Here is an 11,929-nt window from a genome sequence, read left to right as displayed (position 1 = left end):
CAATAACTACTGCAACTACAACTACAGAAACTCCAGTGAGAATAACGACTGCAACTACAACTACAGAAACTCCAGAGACAATAACGACTGCAACTAAAACTACAGAAACTCCAGTGAGAATAACGACTGCAACTACAACTACAGAAACTCCTGAGACAAATAACTACTGCAACTACAATTACAGAAACTCCAAAGACAATAACTACTGCAACTACAACTATAGAAACTCCAAAAACAATAACTACTGCAACTACAACTACAGAAACTCCAGAGACAATAACTACTGCAACTACAACTACAGAAACTCCAGTTACAATAACTACTGCAACTACAGTGACAATAACGACTGCAACTACAAGTACAGAAACTCTAGAGACAAAAACGACTGCAACTACAACTACAGAAACTCCAGAGACAATAACTACTGCAACTACAACTACAGAAACTCCAGTGAGAATAACGACTGCAACTACAACTACAGAAACTCCTGAGACAATAACTACTGCAACTACAACTACAGAAACTCCAGAGACAATAACTACTGCAACTGCAACTACAGAAACTCCAGAGACAATAACTACTGCAACTACAACTACAGATACTTCAGAGACAATAACTACTGGAACTACAACTACAGAAACTCCAGTGAGAATAACGACTGCAACTGCAACTACAGAAACTCCAGAGACAATAACTACTGCAACTACAACTACAGAAACTCCAGAGACAATAATTACTGCAACTGCAACTACACAAACTCCAGAGACAATAACTACTGCAACTACAACTACAGATACTTCAGAGACAATAACTACTGGAACTACAACTACAGAAACTCCAGTGAGAATAACGACTGCAACTGCAACTACAGAAACTCCAGAGACAATAACTACTGCAACTACAACTACAGAAACTCCAGAGATAATAACGACTGCAACTACAACTATAGAAACTCCAAAAACAATAACTACTGCAACTACAGCTACAGAAACTCCAGACACAATAACTACTGCAACTACAACTACAGAAACTCCAGTGAGAATAACGACTGCAACTACAACTACAGAAACTCCAGTGAGAATAATGACTGCAACTGCAACTACAGAAACTCCAGAGACAATAACTACTGCAACTGCAACTACAGAAACTCCAGAGATAATAACTACTGCAACTACAACTACAGAAACTCCAGAGATAATAACGACTGCAACTACAACTACAGAACCTCCAATTACCACAACCACTGAGACAACAGAAGGTCCAATGATAGCAAATATAGATACAACTACAGAAAGTCTAACAACTACAACAGCTTTTCAATTCACAAATACAGAAACTAAATTGATTACAACTACTGACTCAACTAAAGACAGACCAATGACTATAACAGCTGCCCCAATCATGACAGCCACAGCTCCTTCAAGGAAACTAACAGCTACTTTTATACCAACAACTACAGAGGCCCTGGCAATTCCAACTGACCCTTCCATAACAATGACATCCAGCACCAAGCCGCACGCCACAGTTACATCAACAGCTGCTGCAATAACATCTACACTATTTGCAACTCCAACCACAACTGCTTCCTCTTTAACCACAACTACTCCAACAATACCAACAGCTACTCAAAATACAACTACTCCAAAATCAACCAACAAAACTCAAGCCACAACTATTATTGGCCCCAATACCACTGGTGTTGATACATCAACCACTGCTACTACTTCAACAGGCACAGCTACTTCTAAAACAACATCTGCTTCAACATCAAATACTACTGCTGTACCAACAACCATTTCTGCTGCTAAAACAACCTCAGCTTCTCCTCAAGTAACCACAACTGATGTAAATAAACCTAATTTATCCTCAGGGGTCGTCCTCAAAACAAGTTTTCTTCTAGTGATAGTAGCTGTTTCAGTAGTTCTTTGGAATTAAGAGCTGGCAATTGTCTTCTGTAACCAATCTGTGTGTAATGAGACTAAATCGTATGGCTTTATTAATTCAGTCTTAAAAAATTAGGATATATCAATTTAGTTATTTTTCTGATGGTCTTATTCTTTCTTTTTGATGTACAACTTTTAGTAGCAACCTTTAACAGCCACACTACATTTTATGAGGCATAATGTGTGTGTGCATAACAATATAAGCAACCTTTAGGTTGACTGTAATTGTAGGGATATTTGTAATTCATCCTATTTGTATTTAAAAGCACTAGACCATGCGGTATGTATTCTGTGGAAACCGGTCCTTAGGCAACCATTTTTATGGCCTACTTTTGAAAGTACACAATTATAAGCCATAGCAAGTTTTTATTTTAGCTTTTTATTTCTTTATTTTCGTATTAATATGAGAACTGAACATTTGGTCCACATGTAAATCACTTACTACATTCCTAACTGTAATTCCTTTTCCACTGTCATATTTTTGTTCATTGCTGTGTTGATTTATATACCAGAAGCTATAATTACAATGTAAACTGCCTTTAAATGATTTTTGGTCTGAATTGGTGCTATATAAATCAATAGTATTGAATTGAACTGAACAGCTCTGTTGTCCATTTTAGATGTCAATCAGCTCCTAAACTACTCCCACACTAATCCCACACTATAAGACATAATCATTCTAGCTGTGAGGCGGCAGCGCTAACCACTCCATCACCATGCTACACTATCACTGGTCAGGAGCTTGGGTGTTTCCTACACTGACCAAGCTACCTGGGCTTAGGTAGTGGGCAAAGGTTGCAATTAAAGGGCTCATTAGGCAGCTGCACCTCCTCCCATAAACCTCTCTAATTATGTGATTATGTTTTCATTTTCCCTCGCCAGTCTTGATTAATGTGGCTGACAACACATTTGAAAATTAACAATGGAAAAAACACAGCTTAAAATACTGGTTCTTATAATCATATTCCCCTGTGTCCCCATATGAAAATAAGCGGGTGATCCAGACTTAGACAGAGTATAAAGATTAACATTCCCCATCTGTGGCCATTCTCTCATAATCTTTTCACGATTACCTGCCAGGGGACAGTTCTTAGGTAGAGTATTTCCTTATAACACACACTATATTAAAACATTTGCATATGTCAAAAAGAATCAATATGCACCATTGAAAAGTGGTATGCGACTATTTTGGTGCCCGAACGAAAAAGTGAGTTAATGTTCAGAATCAGGACGGCATGTCCTCAGCTGCTATTTCATTCTTAGCACTGCTGAAAGACATTTATGTGATAAGGAAAAAAGTGATTAGCATGTCATAATTCTTCTTTGACATTTTACTAGTCTGTCTTCCTGTTCAATTGTGTTTAACATTTAATGCTCTACCTGTTTTTCTGCGGTTAGTTTGACAGCTCATCGTTAGCTAAGACAATTAAGCCACACGTCTTTCGACAAGGAAGCTGATCAATTTGTGTGACCTTTTTACACTTTCTGTCCTTGGCATGTTCTTATGTGTTTCCTCAGTCTTTGTTAGTTAATCGTCAGATGTCAACACAGATTAACATAGATGATGGTTAGGCCAAAAGCCAAGACACAGATTTATGTTTGGTGAAGAGCCAAGAATATTGTTTCCCAATGTTAATGGTTTCACTTGCTATTGCTTGTACTTGAACTTAAAAGAAGAAATACAGCAGCATGAACAAACTACAAATTAATTCAAGAATAATTATTTTAAACAGTATAGTAGGTAAAGTGGCCAGAAATGTAGACCCACTGTATATTGGCCATTGTTTTCTGAATTTAGACATGGCCACATAGTGTAAGAGTGTAATGGTCCCAAGTATTTAGGCATGTTTGGTCGAAAACAGATGTTGGGTTAAGTTGGAACAGGAAAGCTACACACCTGTTGAAAGAGGACTGTTGTTGGACAGACAGTTTGCTGGAGACTTTTGATTTGCCATCATGGGAAATAAGGAGCACAAACAATTATAGAAAATCACCAAAAAAATGTTGGTTGTTCCATTTATTCATACATTATCTCTTCAACCACACTCTGTTCAGGGTCAAGGGGGTGGTGGTCTCCAGTCTATCTCAGTACATACATACCAACCGTACATAGACAGACAACCATTCACACTGACATTCACACTCCAAAGACAATGCAAGGTGTTTGGACTGTGGGAGCAAAGCGGAGACAACCCACACAAGTACAGGGAGAACATGTCACCTCCTCACAGAAAGACTGCAGCTGGCAGGTGGTTTCGTACTGGGGACCTTCTATCTGTGAGGCTGCATTGCTAACCCCTCTGCACTTGTTCCTGCCCAAGATATATAAAATAATGAGTAAATAATCATTATTTTAATTTACACAGACAATAGTGATACTTCGTTGACATTTAAATGTATAAGAATTGTGACCCGTGTCTTTACAATTAATGACAATGCACTATGTGAAAGTGGCAGTACAGGTGAGAGGAAGCAGGTGAATTGGAAATGTAAAATATGGTTTGTGTAGAGTTCATGTACTTGGGAGGGAAAAGTGGTGATTTTAAGGAAGTTCAATCTTTTTTTTTTGTTTGTTTGTTTTCCCTGAGGGACACAACTAAACAGAGCGAATGTCCAACGGCTGAACAGATGTTGCTCTCCAGCGATGGAAAAGGCATCAATAATCTCAGGGTCAGTAGTTTCATCCCCAGCTCCTCCTGGCCACATATTAAAGTGTCATTGGGCAAGACATTAAACCCCAAATTGCCCTTGATGTGTTGCCCTTAAGTGTAAGTTACTTAGGGTGTAGCACTGCATCAGAACATGAACCGGATTAACTGGATCAACACTACCTATGGCACAGTGAGCTATGTAAGCCACCTCAGGAAGAGTATCATCTGTTAGGCCTTCTTTGTTATGGAGCATGCATTGATGTCACATTTAAGATCCTTGGAGATTGTGGAAATAAGGACTTTAAATGACTCCACATTTATGTAGTTGGTGCTGTTGATAGGGATGTGGGACCCGCCTGAACTCTAGTACTCCTGAGGATCTTAGCCAGGCCACTTCCTGTCTAACTACAGGCTCTTTTTTCATCCTCAGTCAGTCAATGACATCTGTCTCATTGTCATGGAACAAACAGGGACATAGGACCACATTCAAACGAAGGCCTGAATAGATCTCATCTAGAAGCGATAGTGTTGGATGAAGCCAAATCCTCCCTCAACACACACATATCTGCAGGTGGAACTTACCCAGAGAGGCTCTTATCGACATTCCTCGAGGCCTTTGTCTTGTCTTGAATTGGCTCTGAATTGTTGTACCTACCGTGAGCCCTGGTGGGGATGAAGTTGTCCCCACAGAACCTGATGCAGACTCTCGATGAGGCACCATCCACACATCTAAGGCATTCATTGTCTTTTTGAAAAGGTCCCAGTGTAGTCCAGGCAACCTGTGGAAAACCCCCAGTGGGATGAATAAAGTGTCTAACCACACATTTAGAGGATGTTTGTTGTCATGGTCACAATAAAAAACACATGCTTACTGTTTATATAGATTATATAACCATTGTCATGGTTAAAAGAGACGACACTAACTACTGGCTTTGACTGTACCACCAAGAACACCCTCCTGTTTCCTCCTATGAGGTTTCACACTTGACTAAATGTCAAACTTACTGTAATAGTACATAGCAGGGACAGGTCTCGAACCTGAGCAGGACTGACTGGTAGTAATACTGGATTCACAGATTTAATCTCCCGTTATTGGGCGAGGTGCGACCAACACACAGCAATGAATCATCCTAATTCTCCCAAATCACCTTTTCAGCTAATTGGTTTGGTTTAATAAGACATGCTCACATTGCGAATAACGCTGTGGTTTCGGCAGGAATTAAAATAACTCATGGCCCAGTGCTTTGAATGTAAAACTGTCTCATCGATTTTTTATGTCCCATCAACTTTTTTCTTTTCTTAGTTTGACTGCTCATAACACTGCCTCCTGCTTCAGGACCACATCTGCTTTCCTTATCTGTGCGCTGATGGATATTGTACTTCATGCTTCATCCTCTGCTCGACTTAGAGAAACTTCCTTCCTGAGTTGAAGACAAAAAAGAATCAGTTCCAGTCCAGAAAGTTGAACAGTTTATTTTGTTTCCCTAATTTAAACCTCCAGTAAACACAGTGATAAGGTCATATACAGAGTTGTAAAATCCTTCTTATTTGCAGATGTCTACAAATGTAACACAACGTTAACAAGCCAAATTTTTATGTCACAGTGTTATAGTGAAAACACACAATACTAACAATGCAAATCACAAACTCCCATCTAGGCCCAGTGTTTCCATCAGTTACATGCACTTGTCCAGCAGGTGTCACCAGAGTCACGTGCTTCCACTCCTTCCAAGTAGTTGGTTCAACTGGTTTAAGGCTGCAGAAAGGCTCATGTGTTCTACCCCTGATGACAGGGAGGTGCTTGGTAACATGGATGCACACACAGGACTCTTTAACTTGTCTTTTCCTTTTTTGTTAATTACCATTAATATTCATAAACATAACGTGTGCAAACATGGATATAACAGTTTACGTTGATTTACACTTTTATTATTTCAGAACTGTACTACCTCTACTTTTTTTTGCTCTTTACTGTACTATACTGCATTTATTGTGGACGGCAAAGTAAGAATTTCAGTGTGCAGGGAAAGAAGCTTTGTGTCTGTGCATATGACAATAAAAACTTTGAATCTTTGAATCCTTGAAGTGTAGAAACAACTTGTTCAAGCATAGATAAAGTGACTTTGACTTCTTTTCTTGCCTAATTTGTGGGTTTGACATTTGTGCTTCATGATTTTCTTTAACATATTGGTTTTAATTGTTGTGCTGAATTGTGTTTTCGATAGTTGCATCCAGCACCTGGGTTCACCTGGGTTGAGGCCTCGTCACTGGTTTGTTCTTTTTCTGACCACAGCTTTAGTGGTGAAAACAATGCAAACGGATGTGACCCTGTTACTGGAAAATATAATGGTTGTTTTTGTGAGAACACCCCAGAACTCCGCTGCTCCACGGCCTGTCAGACGGCCAACCCCAAGTCTGATGGATGAGACTATGTGGAGCCAGTTAGTCACGTCTTGGATTTGATGATCATCAGACTGTGATGTCACTTATTTTAGAACTGTGTTTAAACACAGTCTGTACTTCTGCTCATGAAGTCTTGAGCAATTGTGATTGTTTCTTCAGTTTTTCACCTGCTTTCGTTTTCCTTTGCTGACCTTTGCTGGGTCTTTTCTTCGATTGTTGTGACTGTTTTCTCTTTTTCTGAGAATTCTAATTTCTTACATCATGTTTAGAATGAATTCTTACAAATCAAAAACTCTAGAGATTAAACCTGTATTACATATATTTTTTCATCTCTCAAAATACACATGTACCTATACTGTATGAACATGTATTTTATTTATTTATTTATTTTTTTCTTACACTTACCTTTCAAATTACAGAATTATAGTACAACCAGAACTTTAAGCTAATAAAAAAAATATAAATTACAGTTTTTAGCTGTATCCTAGCAGTGTACACACACCAGGAGTAATATTATGATCACCTGTGCAGTTTAATGAAATCCAGTAGAGTGGCCACAATTCATTTGAGTTGCCAAAACATTGGAAACACCTCTTTTTATAATGCACTCAAATAGACCCCACTATTCACGTTGACCACAATAATAAACAGAGAGTAGAACTGTCACCTTTCTGACAGTTTCCACCTAAAAACTGAGAAATGATAGAATTCAAGCAGAGCTGCGGTACTGGAGGTACAATGTACTGTACGGGTATATTTTTAATATATTTCCAAATAATCATCTCTTTGACCTGTGTTTACTGGGTATAAGATGTCATACAAATAATGTGGACGTGATCTGCTTACAATAAGCTAATTTCACGAGCTTTAACAGTGAATGAGATGTGTTCCATTGTCACTGAGATGGATTAGTTGTAATTATGGGAGGTGGAGTTTGGATCAGGTGGTAAAAAATCTCTATAGACAGCAGCTAAAGTTTCATTTCTGAGTATTCTTGTGTCAAATTAACATCATCAACTTCACAAATACGCTCAGCAAACTCACTCCCAATATTAAAAAAACGGCTGAAAACAGAACTGCATCTTCCTATGCATTTAAATCTATAAAAAAAAAAAAAATCCTTTCTGCTCTTTCTCGCACTTGGATCTCGTGAACTGTGAACACTTTTCTGATAGGACTTTTCTTTGATGTTTTCTCTTTGACTTAGATTGTTGCTGCCTTGTACCTCACTTGTAAGTCACTTTGGATAAAAGCGTCTGATAAATGACTAAATGTAAATGTGAATGTAAACCACCAACAACATTTCCATTGATACATGTGACAATAGTAAATTGATATAGTTTCTGACATAATTTCCTCTGTATCCCAAACCACCAATTTTCTGCCTGGTTTCCAGATAAAAGGACAATATAAGTTTAATCTGCTTTTACTGTCTGAGGGGCCAAACCATGTAAAGCTGACAAACCTGATGGAACATACCTGTGTAAAATATATACGTGTGACATCTTATCTGGTCAGTCAACACTGACTGAGCTGATTATGTCAACTGACCCGAACAAAAACTGAAAGCGGTCGTGAATAATGCTTCTCCACACACACCTGTAACCAGGAACATTACTCAGGTTTCTCTTGGTTTTGTCCTCAGCTTGCATCGCCTCATTTTCATTGGTTATATAAAAGCAGCTGAGATCAGAGGACGCCACAACAGACCCCAATCTCAGCGGGAAACCACAGGTAAGTAAGTACAGTTACAGTTGTTTCACAATAGTGGTTTAATATTTTGACTTCAAACAAATTTGTGAAATGGAAAACTACTATTTGTTATGTATAAATATTTTGTTTGTGTATATTTTAAGAGTTATCTTGCCTTCTAATAGCAATAGAGTTTTCAAATATTTTCCATGCAGTGAAAAAACACATGAAATACATTATACTGCCTGCAAATATGTCATTATTTTCACTTTTCTTACATTGAAATTGTTTGTTTAACGTTATAAATATAGATGTTAAGCACCGTGAGCTGGATTATACATGTAAAAAATGTTCTTTTTTAAATGCAATTTTAATTTACATTGTAACCATTTGTTCATGACGACACACAGAAAACCCACAATAGACATTTGTAGAAGTCCAATCAATGTAGACAGTGATCTGGCTTCCACACATTGTAATAATTATTGTAATGAAAAGATACAGAATGATTTTTATTTAAAACAAATTGTAATTTGATGATGACTGATACCCAGAGGGCCGTACGGAGGTGACTGAGTGGAACAGAGCAGGGGGAGGGAGGGCTACATAACATAAGATAAACCTTTATTTGTCCAACAATGGGGACATTTGTAGGTGGAGCAGACAGGATTGATTTCAGGTCTCACGCTTTTTCATGTTTGAACAATTTATTAACACTTTGTATTCAGAGCCAGTAAAACTTTTGACTCTTACAGTTAGCGTGAACTGTTCTGTTTAAGAGCCAAATGATTTCCACATTTATTGTCTTTTTTAGAAAACAGAGAAGAGAAACCACCACTGCACCATCATGATTGTAAAGATTTGTGTCATTCTTCTTATGTTTGTTGGTATGAGAATCTTTTATTCTTTACAAAATTCATTTCAAATGTCTAAATGACTAAAACTGACAATACAATGAGACAATACAAATAATTCTGTATCTACTACTACTTCAACAATGACTACAGATACTTCAACGACTACAGATACTTCAACGACTACAGATACGTCAACAATGACTACAGATACATCAACGACTACAGATACTCCAACAGTGACTACAGATACTTCAACAGTGACTACAGATACTCCAACAGTGACTACAGATACTCCAACAGTGACTACAGATACTTCAACGACTACAGATACTACAACAACTGTAGGTGGGACAACAACAATAGCTGCAGGAGGAACAGCAACCACGGCTGTAGGTGGACCAGCAACCACGGCTGTAGGTGGAACAGCAACAACGGCTGTAAGTGGAACAGCAACAACGGCTGTAAGTGGAACAGCAACAATGGCTGTAAGTGGAACAGCAACCACGGCTGTAGGTGGAACAGCAACAACGGCTTTAAATGGAACAGCAACAACGGCTGTAAGTGGAACAGCAACCACGGCTGTAGGTGGAACAGCAACCACGGCTGTAGGTGGAACACCAACCACGGCTGTAGGTGGAACAGCAACAACGGCTGTAAATGGAACAGCAACCACGGCTGTAGGTGGAACAGCAACCACGGCTGTAGGTGGAACAGCAACAACGGCTGTAGGTGGAACAGCAACCACGGCTGTAGGTGGAACAGCAACCACGGCTGTAGGTGGAACCGCAACCACGGCTGTAGGTGGAACAGCAACCACGGCTGTAGGTGGAACAGCAACAACTACAGTTGCTGCATCTTCTCCCCTTATCATTCAAATCAGTCTCATTTCTGTCACTGTGGCTGTGATGGCACATGTGCTTTTATCCTGCTGTTAAATGTGTCAACTGCAGTTCAAATCTTGTAAATGAAGGGATACAAAATAAATAATATGTACGAGAGCACATGCTCTGAAAGAAGTTATTTAACTTGTGTGTGGATGCTTGATTTCTCTGTGTCGAAAATCAGAACAATGTAGTTGAACTGTAACATAACCACTGTGTACTGAGCACTGCTTTGACTCAAAGACGTGCAAGTGAATCATTTTTGTCTGAAACTGCATAATTTATTGAAGATGCTTGATAATGAAAGTTCTAAGTTGTCAGTGAACACCGTTACATATACAAATCTTAAAGACATGATCAGATTTGATACTCTTCATCCCGTTCAAGGGCTGCATTCAGTGTACAAGCCCAAGTCTCTAATCTCTGTACCTGGGGATATGTTATGGAGATAAAGAAACAAAGAAAAGACAGCAGTTCAGACTGAAGTGTTAAAAAAAACCTTTTAAATGAAGACACTGTGTTTATAAAGCATCTTTGTTTGTGAGAATGATAATCAATAACCAAGAAGAGTTTTCATGCTATTTAGTTTTTGTCTTGAATGAACAGAAAATGGAAACACACTGCATAGTATATATTAGCATATACACACTGGACATAACATCATGCCCCTCTAAAAACCTTATGAGAGACAGAAAGACATGGACTGTGAGTGCGTCTGTATTGGTCTTTCTGTCCTCACGGGATTTAAACACCTGAGCAAGGAGAAGAGCCCCAACATAAGCCTGTAAATTTGATCCACCTCTTTTCACCTCTGTCCATAAACATGTTTCTCTTCCAAAGTAATTACAGTAGTCCAGCATGATTTTCTTTGTTCGGATCATCTCTTAAATGAAACAAGACACCACGTCCTGCACATCTTCACACCAATAACATTTGTCCATCTTGGCCTTGTCTGTGTCTTTATCACGTCATCTGTCATGTGGGTTGGCTCGTTTCCTGGGCGAGAACCATGCGATCGAGGTCCAGTATCTGCTGAATCAAAATCTTTCTACGTTCCTCACAGTAGATAACCATGATGAGTCTCAGGCCAAAAAGTTGACCCTCTTTTTTTTTTATTACTTCATTGACATTGAAAACCGGTTGCACATACCTGAACATCACTTAAAGGTCACTTGGTTGAACTGCGACACAAAATAAGGCGTCAACCTTCCACATTAGTCACATTTAGTTCAGGATTCCTGAAATTGCAACATTTTCTCTTTTCCTTCAGGAATCAGGTACATCAGAGATTTCTTGTACGTAAGCAACGAGTGGTTGCAGCTTCATTCAGTACATTAACAACATAATCCTCTAATCTGCATGGAAATAACTGTGTAAGTTGATATTTGATTGTTCTGCCCCTTTGCATGATCCTCAGTGTGAACTAAGGATCATCTTTGTTTGTGGTGAGCGATTTAAAAAAGGATCTATAGCAAATAGAATAAGTAAAAATACTCTCATTC

The 11,929-nt window shown here is 38.7% G+C and overlaps 1 long non-coding RNA gene across 1 annotated transcript; it reads left to right on the top strand.

Moving 5' to 3' along the window:
- The first annotated feature begins 8,675 nt into the window (after window positions 1–8,675).
- On the top strand, window positions 8,676–10,577 carry LOC137128291 (uncharacterized). The gene is made up of 3 exons (XR_010914549.1): window positions 8,676–8,731; window positions 9,504–9,576; window positions 9,697–10,577. It is a non-coding gene; the product is annotated as an uncharacterized lncRNA (long non-coding RNA).
- The last annotated feature ends 1,352 nt before the right edge of the window (window positions 10,578–11,929 follow it).

This window comes from Channa argus, chromosome 1, assembly GCF_033026475.1.
Source record: "Channa argus isolate prfri chromosome 1, Channa argus male v1.0, whole genome shotgun sequence".
In the NCBI taxonomy this organism is placed as follows: Eukaryota; Metazoa; Chordata; class Actinopteri; order Anabantiformes; family Channidae; genus Channa; species Channa argus.
This window is presented reverse-complemented; position numbering and strand designations above follow the sequence as displayed.